Source organism: Castor canadensis, chromosome 1 (assembly GCF_047511655.1).
Source record: "Castor canadensis chromosome 1, mCasCan1.hap1v2, whole genome shotgun sequence".
Taxonomy (NCBI): domain Eukaryota; kingdom Metazoa; phylum Chordata; class Mammalia; order Rodentia; family Castoridae; genus Castor; species Castor canadensis.
The window spans coordinates 82,616,246-82,629,414 of NC_133386.1; positions in this window are offsets into that span (position 1 = coordinate 82,616,246).

Genomic DNA, 13,169 nt, shown 5'->3' on the forward strand with positions numbered 1-13,169 from the left:
CACAAACACAACACACAGACACATAACGCAAAACACAATATTGTACACATCACACACCAGCACACACAAAAACCCTTACACAAAAACATTCATATACATACACCCTTGGACACAAGCACTCACACACCAACATACACACTTACACAGTAAGTCACAAACACTCACACTCAAAAATAGGCTCACACACCTACACACACACAGAAATACACACTCAACACTATACGCACATACAATCACACATATGTACCTACTCTCGCTCTCACTCACATATTCATACGTACTCAAAAATGGACTCGCACCTATACACACACAAAATTACACACTCACAAGCATATACACATGAAAACACAAACACACATACACAGATGCCAACACACAGTCACACACACCCTTACACACTTATAACCACACAAGTCACACACTCACCCTCACACACACTTACACACATATGAACATACACATGCAGACATTCACACTCTCTCACACACACACTCACCCACAAACTCACCCACAATATTGAATCGATACTCAAACCCGAGCCAACACACTGACACACATCACAAACGCACACCCGTTCCCATCTCACACACACACACGTACACACCCATACACACACACACTGACTCATTCACAAACACTCACAGCCATACACACTCAGATATGTACACGTACACACACCCAAACGTCCACAATCACAAACATAGATGCACACGCTCATTCAGGCACATATTTACAAATTCACACTCAAATGTAATCAGACACGTACAAACACAGAAACACACACAGATATAAACAAACACTAACACACATGCGAACACACACAGGAGACAACACACACACCCCTACCCTCACATTCACACACTCACAGAAAAACACAATCACACTTAAAAAACACACGTGCATACGGAGACATGTGAATACACCCAAGCCAACACAGTAACATACAAATGCACTCATTCACTGACTCTCATACTCACCCACATATCTCCCACTGCATGCACTCACACACACACACACACACGCACACACTCACACCAACGCACACAATAACCAACCTCACACAATCATTCACACTCCCGCACCCAAGTACCAATGCACACTCAATCCCAAACTCACTGACACGCTCACTTGCAAACGCCTGCACATTCTCACACACCTCCCCACACCAAAACACAATGTCACACACTAACTCATTCACACTAACTCTCGCACCCATGAACAAAGAAATTCATGTTCAAATACACATGTACACACAGATGCAGTCACACATTCACTCACATACACCCACCAACACCCCAAAACTCACACTCACCCACACAAGACTCCCTTGCAATCACATGCACACCTACAGAGAAAAAATTCCAGACGCTCGCACACTCACATTTACACTCCCGCACAGTCACTTACACACACATTCAAAACTCACACGCTCATACACCTACACGTTTACACATTTACTCTGTCTCGCACTCACACACAAACACCCTCCAAAGCATTTGAATCCATACTCAGACACACATGCCAACCCACTAAGACACATCACACAAATACACACACTCACCGCTCACATACACTTTCAAACACACACAAACACACAAGCCAACTCACAAAAACAAAATTCTCACATTGACTCTGTCACTCACACTCACACACTCAACACCACATGCAATCACACACACACAGAAACACAAACACACACGGGAATACGCTCTCGCATTCACTGAAACACACATTTATGCACCCTCTTACACACCCACACACACAGAAATACGGACTCACAAACATAGGCCCGTACAATCACACCTATGTACCCCGTCATTCACTCACACATCCATACTCACTCACACTCAAAAACAGACTCACACACCCACACCCACACACAGAAATACATACTCACAAATATACGCACATACAGTCACACCTATGTCCCCACTCTTACTCCGACTCACACACTCATACCCACTTACTCAAAAGTAGACTCACATCTATACACACACAAAAATACACACTCACAAACAGGTACATACAACATCACATATGTACCCCCTTTCAGTCACTCAAACATTTATACTCACTCACACTCAAAAATAGATTCAAACACCTACACACACACAAATACCCACTCACAAGCATATACACATACAAACACAAATGCCCACATGCACAGATGACAACACACACTCATGCACACCCATACAAACCCATGAACACCAACACTCACACACCCACCCTCACACCAAACGCATTCACATGCTTTCACACTCACACACACAAACACACACACACCCTTGAATTCATACTCTGACCCATAAGCCAACCCACTAAGACCCATCAGTCACACACACCCACACATAACTCACACACATTGAAATACGTACTGAAACACAGAAGCCAACTCCCACGAATAAAACTCTCACGCAGACTGTCACTGACACACACTCACCGACACATGCTATCAAACGTACACACACAAACACAGACACACTCTCTCACATTCCCTCAAACTCAGATACAAACACCCACACTTACACACTCACACACGCAGAAATACGCACTCACAAGTAAACACACATACAATCACACATAGGTACCCACTCTCACTCTCACTCACACAGTCATACGCACTTACTTAAAAATTGACTCACACCTATACACACACAAAAAGGCACACTCACAAGCATATACACGTAAAAACACAAGCACACATGCCAACACACAGTCACACATTACACACGTACAGAAATACACACTCACATATATACGCACATACAATCACACATTATGCACACCTGTCACTCACTCACACCTTCGTACTCACTCGCACTCAAAAGTAGACTCACACACCTACACACACACAGAAATACACACTCACAAATATACACACATACAATCACACAATTTACCCACTCTAACTCTGACTCACACAGTCATACTCACTCAAAGATAGACTCACACCTATACACACACACAAGAATATACACTCCCAGGCATATACACATGAAAACACAAACACACATGCACCGATGCCCACAGTCACACACACCTTTACACACTTAGAAACACAGAAGTCACACACTCACCTCACAAACATATGTACATGCCATATCACATATGTACCCCCTTTCAGTCACTCACACATTTATACTCACTCACACTCAAAAATAATCTCAAACACCTACACACACAAATACGCACTCACAAGCCTATGCACAACATACAAACGTAAACACACACATACACAGATGCCAACACACCTGCACACACCCATACACACACTCAAAAGCACACACACATTCACCCTCACACACATATGAACCTACACGTACACACAAATGCACGAGTACAAACACAAACACAACACACAGACACATAACGCAAAACACAATATTGTACACATCACACACCAGCACACACAAAAACCCTTACACAAAAACATTCATATACATACACCCTTGGACACAAGCACTCACACACCAACATACACACTTACACAGTAAGTCACAAACACTCACACTCAAAAATAGGCTCACACACCTACACACACACAGAAATACACACTCAACACTATACGCACATACAATCACACATATGTACCTACTCTCGCTCTCACTCACATATTCATACGTACTCAAAAATGGACTCGCACCTATACACACACAAAATTACACACTCACAAGCATATACACATGAAAACACAAACACACATACACAGATGCCAACACACAGTCACACACACCCTTACACACTTATAACCACACAAGTCACACACTCACCCTCACACACACTTACACACATATGAACATACACATGCAGACATTCACACTCTCTCACACACACACTCACCCACAAACTCACCCACAATATTGAATCGATACTCAAACCCGAGCCAACACACTGACACACATCACAAACGCACACCCGTTCCCATCTCACACACACACACGTACACACCCATACACACACACACTGACTCATTCACAAACACTCACAGCCATACACACTCAGATATGTACACGTACACACACCCAAACGTCCACAATCACAAACATAGATGCACACGCTCATTCAGGCACATATTTACAAATTCACACTCAAATGTAATCAGACACGTACAAACACAGAAACACACACAGATATAAACAAACACTAACACACATGCGAACACACACAGGAGACAACACACACACCCCTACCCTCACATTCACACACTCACAGAAAAACACAATCACACTTAAAAAACACACGTGCATACGGAGACATGTGAATACACCCAAGCCAACACAGTAACATACAAATGCACTCATTCACTGACTCTCATACTCACCCACATATCTCCCACTGCATGCACTCACACACATACACACACACGCACACACTCACACCAACGCACACAATAACCAACCTCACACAAACATTCACACTCCCGCACCCAAGTACCAATGCACACTCAATCCCAAACTCACTGACACGCTCACTTGCAAACGCCTGCACATTCTCACACACCTCCCCACACCAAAACACAATGTCACACACTAACTCATTCACACTAACTCTCGCACCCATGAACAAAGAAATTCATGTTCAAATACACATGTACACACAGATGCAGTCACACATTCACTCACATACACCCACCAACACCCCAAAACTCACACTCACCCACACAAGACTCCCTTGCAATCACATGCACACCTACAGAGAAAAAATTCCAGACGCTCGCACACTCACATTTACACTCCCGCACAGTCACTTACACACACATTCAAAACTCACACGCTCATACACCTACACGTTTACACATTTACTCTGTCTCGCACTCACACACAAACACCCTCCAAAGCATTTGAATCCATACTCAGACACACATGCCAACCCACTAAGACACATCACACAAATACACACACTCACCGCTCACATACACTTTCAAACACACACAAACACACAAGCCAACTCACAAAAACAAAATTCTCACATTGACTCTGTCACTCACACTCACACACTCAACACCACATGCAATCACACACACACAGAAACACAAACACACACGGGAATACGCTCTCTCGCATTCACTGAAACACACATTTATGCACCCTCTTACACACCCACACACACAGAAATACGGACTCACAAACATAGGCCCGTACAATCACACCTATGTACCCCGTCATTCACTCACACATCCATACTCACTCACACTCAAAAACAGACTCACACACCCACACCCACACACAGAAATACATACTCACAAATATACGCACATACAGTCACACCTATGTCCCCACTCTTACTCCGACTCACACACTCATACCCACTTACTCAAAAGTAGACTCACACCTATACACACACAAAAATACACACTCACAAACAGGTACATACAACATCACATATGTACCCCCTTTCAGTCACTCAAACATTTATACTCACTCACACTCAAAAATAGATTCAAACACCTACACACACACAAATACCCACTCACAAGCATATACACATACAAACACAAATGCCCACATGCACAGATGACAACACACACTCATGCACACCCATACAAACCCATGAACACCAACACTCACACACCCACCCTCACACCAAACGCATTCACATGCTTTCACACTCACACACACAAACACACACACACCCTTGAATTCATACTCTGACCCATAAGCCAACCCACTAAGACCCATCAGTCACACACACCCACACATAACTCACACACATTGAAATACGTACTGAAACACAGAAGCCAACTCCCACGAATAAAACTCTCACGCAGACTGTCACTGACACACACTCACCGACACATGCTATCAAACGTACACACACAAACACAGACACACTCTCTCACATTCCCTCAAACTCAGATACAAACACCCACACTTACACACTCACACACGCAGAAATACGCACTCACAAGTAAACACACATACAATCACACATAGGTACCCACTCTCACTCTCACTCACACAGTCATACGCACTTACTTAAAAATTGACTCACACCTATACACACACAAAAAGGCACACTCACAAGCATATACACGTAAAAACACAAGCACACATGCCAACACACAGTCACACATTACACACGTACAGAAATACACACTCACATATATACGCACATACAATCACACATTATGCACACCTGTCACTCACTCACACCTTCGTACTCACTCGCACTCAAAAGTAGACTCACACACCTACACACACACAGAAATACACACTCACAAATATACACACATACAATCACACAATTTACCCACTCTAACTCTGACTCACACAGTCATACTCACTCAAAGATAGACTCACACCTATACACACACAAGAATATACACTCCCAGGCATATACACATGAAAATACAAACACACATGCACCGATGCCCACAGTCACACACACCTTTACACACTTATAAACACAGAAGTCACACACTCACCTCACAAACATATGTACATGCCATATCACATATGTACCCCCTTTCAGTCACTCACACATTTATACTCACTCACACTCAAAAATAATCTCAAACACCTACACACACAAATACGCACTCACAAGCCTATGCACAACATACAAACGTAAACACACACATACACAGATGCCAACACACCTGCACACACCCATACACACACTCAAAAGCACACACACATTCACCCTCACACACATATGAACCTACACGTACACACAAATGCACGAGTACAAACACAAACACAACACACAGACACATAACGCAAAACACAATATTGTACACATCACACACCAGCACACACAAAAACCCTTACACAAAAACATTCATATACATACACCCTTGGACACAAGCACTCACACACCAACATACACACTTACACAGTAAGTCACAAACACTCACACTCAAAAATAGGCTCACACACCTACACACACACAGAAATACACACTCAACACTATACGCACATACAATCACACATATGTACCTACTCTCGCTCTCACTCACATATTCATACGTACTCAAAAATGGACTCGCACCTATACACACACAAAATTACACACTCACAAGCATATACACATGAAAACACAAACACACATACACAGATGCCAACACACAGTCACACACACCCTTACACACTTATAACCACACAAGTCACACACTCACCCTCACACACACTTACACACATATGAACATACACATGCAGACATTCACACTCTCTCACACACACACTCACCCACAAACTCACCCACAATATTGAATCGATACTCAAACCCGAGCCAACACACTGACACACATCACAAACGCACACCCGTTCCCATCTCACACACACACACGTACACACCCATACACACACACACTGACTCATTCACAAACACTCACAGCCATACACACTCAGATATGTACACGTACACACACCCAAACGTCCACAATCACAAACATAGATGCACACGCTCATTCAGGCACATATTTACAAATTCACACTCAAATGTAATCAGACACGTACAAACACAGAAACACACACAGATATAAACAAACACTAACACACATGCGAACACACACAGGAGACAACACACACACCCCTACCCTCACATTCACACACTCACAGAAAAACACAATCACACTTAAAAAACACACGTGCATACGGAGACATGTGAATACACCCAAGCCAACACAGTAACATACAAATGCACTCATTCACTGACTCTCATACTCACCCACATATCTCCCACTGCATGCACTCACACACATACACACACACGCACACACTCACACCAATGCACACAATAACCAACCTCACACAATCATTCACACTCCCGCACCCAAGTACCAATGCACACTCAATCCCAAACTCACTGACACACTCACTTGCAAACGCCTGCACATTCTCACACACCTCCCCACACCAAAACACAATGTCACACACTAACTCATTCACACTAACTCTCGCACCCATGAACAAAGAAATTCATGTTCAAATACACATGTACACACAGATGCAGTCACACATTCACTCACATACACCCACCAACACCCCAAAACTCACACTCACCCACACAAGACTCCCTTGCAATCACATGCACACCTACAGAGAAAAAATTCCAGACGCTCGCACACTCACATTTACACTCCCGCACAGTCACTTACACACACATTCAAAACTCACACGCTCATACACCTACACGTTTACACATTTACTCTGTCTCGCACTCACACACAAACACCCTCCAAAGCATTTGAATCCATACTCAGACACACATGCCAACCCACTAAGACACATCACACAAATACACACACTCACCGCTCACATACACTTTCAAACACACACAAACACACAAGCCAACTCACAAAAACAAAATTCTCACATTGACTCTGTCACTCACACTCACACACTCAACACCACATGCAATCACACACACACAGAAACACAAACACACACGGGAATACGCTCCCTCGCATTCACTGAAACACACATTTATGCACCCTCTTACACACCCACACACACAGAAATACGGACTCACAAACCAGGCCCGTACAATCACACCTATGTACCCCGTCATTCACTCACACATCCATACTCACTCACACTCAAAAACAGACTCACACACCCACACCCACACACAGAAATACATACTCACAAATATACGCACATACAGTCACACCTATGTCCCCACTCTTACTCCGACTCACACACTCATACCCACTTACTCAAAAGTAGACTCACACCTATACACACACAAAAATACACACTCACAAACAGGTACATACAACATCACATATGTACCCCCTTTCAGTCACTCAAACATTTATACTCACTCACACTCAAAAATAGATTCAAACACCTACACACACACAAATACCCACTCACAAGCATATACACATACAAACACAAATGCCCACATGCACAGATGACAACACACACTCATGCACACCCATACAAACCCATGAACACCAACACTCACACACCCACCCTCACACCAAACGCATTCACATGCTTTCACACTCACACACACAAACACACACACACTCTTGAATTCATACTCTGACCCATAAGCCAACCCACTAAGACCCATCAGTCACACACACCCACACATAACTCACACACATTGAAATACGTACTGAAACACAGAAGCCAACTCCCACGAATAAAACTCTCACGCAGACTGTCACTGACACACACTCACCGACACATGCTATCAAACGTACACACACAAACACAGACACACTCTCTCACATTCCCTCAAACTCAGATACAAACACCCACACTTACACACTCACACACGCAGAAATACGCACTCACAAGTAAACACACATACAATCACACATAGGTACCCACTCTCACTCTCACTCACACAGTCATACGCACTTACTTAAAAATTGACTCACACCTATACACACACAAAAAGGCACACTCACAAGCATATACACGTAAAAACACAAGCACACATGCCAACACACAGTCACACATTACACACGTACAGAAATACACACTCACATATATACGCACATACAATCACACATTATGCACACCTGTCACTCACTCACACCTTCGTACTCACTCGCACTCAAAAGTAGACTCACACACCTACACACACACAGAAATACACACTCACAAATATACACACATACAATCACACAATTTACCCACTCTAACTCTGACTCACACAGTCATACTCACTCAAAGATAGACTCACACCTATACACACACACAAGAATATACACTCCCAGGCATATACACATGAAAACACAAACACACATGCACCGATGCCCACAGTCACACACACCTTTACACACTTATAAACACAGAAGTCACACACTCACCTCACAAACATATGTACATGCCATATCACATATGTACCCCCTTTCAGTCACTCACACATTTATACTCACTCACACTCAAAATTAATCTCAAACACCTACACACACAAATACGCACTCACAAGCCTATGCACAACATACAAACGTAAACACACACATACACAGATGCCAACACACCTGCACACACCCATACACACACTCAAAAGCACACACACATTCACCCTCACACACATATGAACCTACACGTACACACAAATGCACGAGTACAAACACAAACACAACACACAGACACATAACGCAAAACACAATATTGTACACATCACACACCAGCACACACAAAAACCCTTACACAAAAACATTCATATACATACACCCTTGGACACAAGCACTCACACACCAACATACACACTTACACAGTAAGTCACAAACACTCACACTCAAAAATAGGCTCACAAACCTACACACACACAGAAATACACACTCAACACTATACGCACATACAATCACACATATGTACCTACTCTCGCTCTCACTCACATATTCATACGTACTCAAAAATGGACTCGCACCTATACACACACAAAATTACACACTCACAAGCATATACACATGAAAACACAAACACACATACACAGATGCCAACACACAGTCACACACACCCTTACACACTTATAACCACACAAGTCACACACTCACCCTCACACACACTTACACACATATGAACATACACATGCAGACATTCACACTCTCTCACACACACACTCACCCACAAACTCACCCACAATATTGAATCGATACTCAAACCCGAGCCAACACACTGACACACATCACAAACGCACACCCGTTCCCATCTCACACACACACACGTACACACCCATACACACACACACTGACTCATTCACAAACACTCACAGCCATACACACTCAGATATGTACACGTACACACACCCAAACGTCCACAATCACAAACATAGATGCACACGCTCATTCAGGCACATATTTACAAATTCACACTCAAATGTAATCAGACACGTACAAACACAGAAACACACACAGATATAAACAAACACTAACACACATGCGAACACACACAGGAGACAACACACACACCCCTACCCTCACATTCACACACTCACAGAAAAACACAATCACACTTAAAAAACACACGTGCATACGGAGACATGTGAATACACCCAAGCCAACACAGTAACATACAAATGCACTCATTCACTGACTCTCATACTCACCCACATATCTCCCACTGCATGCACTCACACACATACACACACACGCACACACTCACACCAACGCACACAATAACCAACCTCACACAATCATTCACACTCCCGCACCCAAGTACCAATGCACACTCAATCCCAAACTCACTGACACGCTCACTTGCAAACGCCTGCACATTCTCACACACCTCCCCACACCAAAACACAATGTCACACACTAACTCATTCACACTAACTCTCGCACCCATGAACAAAGAAATTCATGTTCAAATACACATGTACACACAGATGCAGTCACACATTCACTCACATACACCCACCAACACCCCAAAACTCACACTCACCCACACAAGACTCCCTTGCAATCACATGCACACCTACAGAGAAAAAATTCCAGACGCTCGCACACTCACATTTACACTCCCGCACAGTCACTTACACACACATTCAAAACTCACACGCTCATACACCTACACGTTTACACATTTACTCTGTCTCGCACTCACACACAAACACCCTCCAAAGCATTTGAATCCATACTCAGACACACATGCCAACCCACTAAGACACATCACACAAATACACACACTCACCGCTCACATACACTTTCAAACACACACAAACACACAAGCCAACTCACAAAAACAAAATTCTCACATTGACTCTGTCACTCACACTCACACACTCAACACCACATGCAATCACACACACACAGAAACACAAACACACACGGGAATACGCTCTCGCATTCACTGAAACACACATTTATGCACCCTCTTACACACCCACACACACAGAAATACGGACTCACAAACATAGGCCCGTACAATCACACCTATGTACCCCGTCATTCACTCACACATCCATACTCACTCACACTCAAAAACAGACTCACACACCCACACCCACACACAGAAATACATACTCACAAATATACGCACATACAGTCACACCTATGTCCCCACTCTTACTCCGACTCACACACTCATACCCACTTACTCAAAAGTAGACTCACATCTATACACACACAAAAATACACACTCACAAACAGGTACATACAACATCACATATGTACCCCCTTTCAGTCACTCAAACATTTATACTCACTCACACTCAAAAATAGATTCAAACACCTACACACACACAAATACCCACTCACAAGCATATACACATACAAACACAAATGCCCACATGCACAGATGACAACACACACTCATGCACACCCATACAAACCCATGAACACCAACACTCACACACCCACCCTCACACCAAACGCATTCACATGCTTTCACACTCACACACACAAACACACACACACCCTTGAATTCATACTCTGACCCATAAGCCAACCCACTAAGACCCATCAGTCACACACACCCACACATAACTCACACACATTGAAATACGTACTGAAACACAGAAGCCAACTCCCACGAATAAAACTCTCACGCAGACTGTCACTGACACACACTCACCGACACATGCTATCAAACGTACACACACAAACACAGACACACTCTCTCACATTCCCTCAAACTCAGATACAAACACCCACACTTACACACTCACACACGCAGAAATACGCACTCACAAGTAAACACACATACAATCACACATAGGTACCCACTCTCACTCTCACTCACACAGTCATACGCACTTACTTAAAAATTGACTCACACCTATACACACACAAAAAGGCACACTCACAAGCATATACACGTAAAAACACAAGCACACATGCCAACACACAGTCACACATTACACACGTACAGAAATACACACTCACATATATACGCACATACAATCACACATTATGCACACCTGTCACTCACTCACACCTTCGTACTCACTCGCACTCAAAAGTAGACTCACACACCTACACACACACAGAAATACACACTCACAAATATACACACATACAATCACACAATTTACCCACTCTAACTCTGACTCACACAGTCATACTCACTCAAAGATAGACTCACACCTATACACACACACAAGAATATACACTCCCAGGCATATACACATGAAAACACAAACACACATGCACCGATGCCCACAGTCACACACACCTTTACACACTTAGAAACACAGAAGTCACACACTCACCTCACAAACATATGTACATGCCATATCACATATGTACCCCCTTTCAG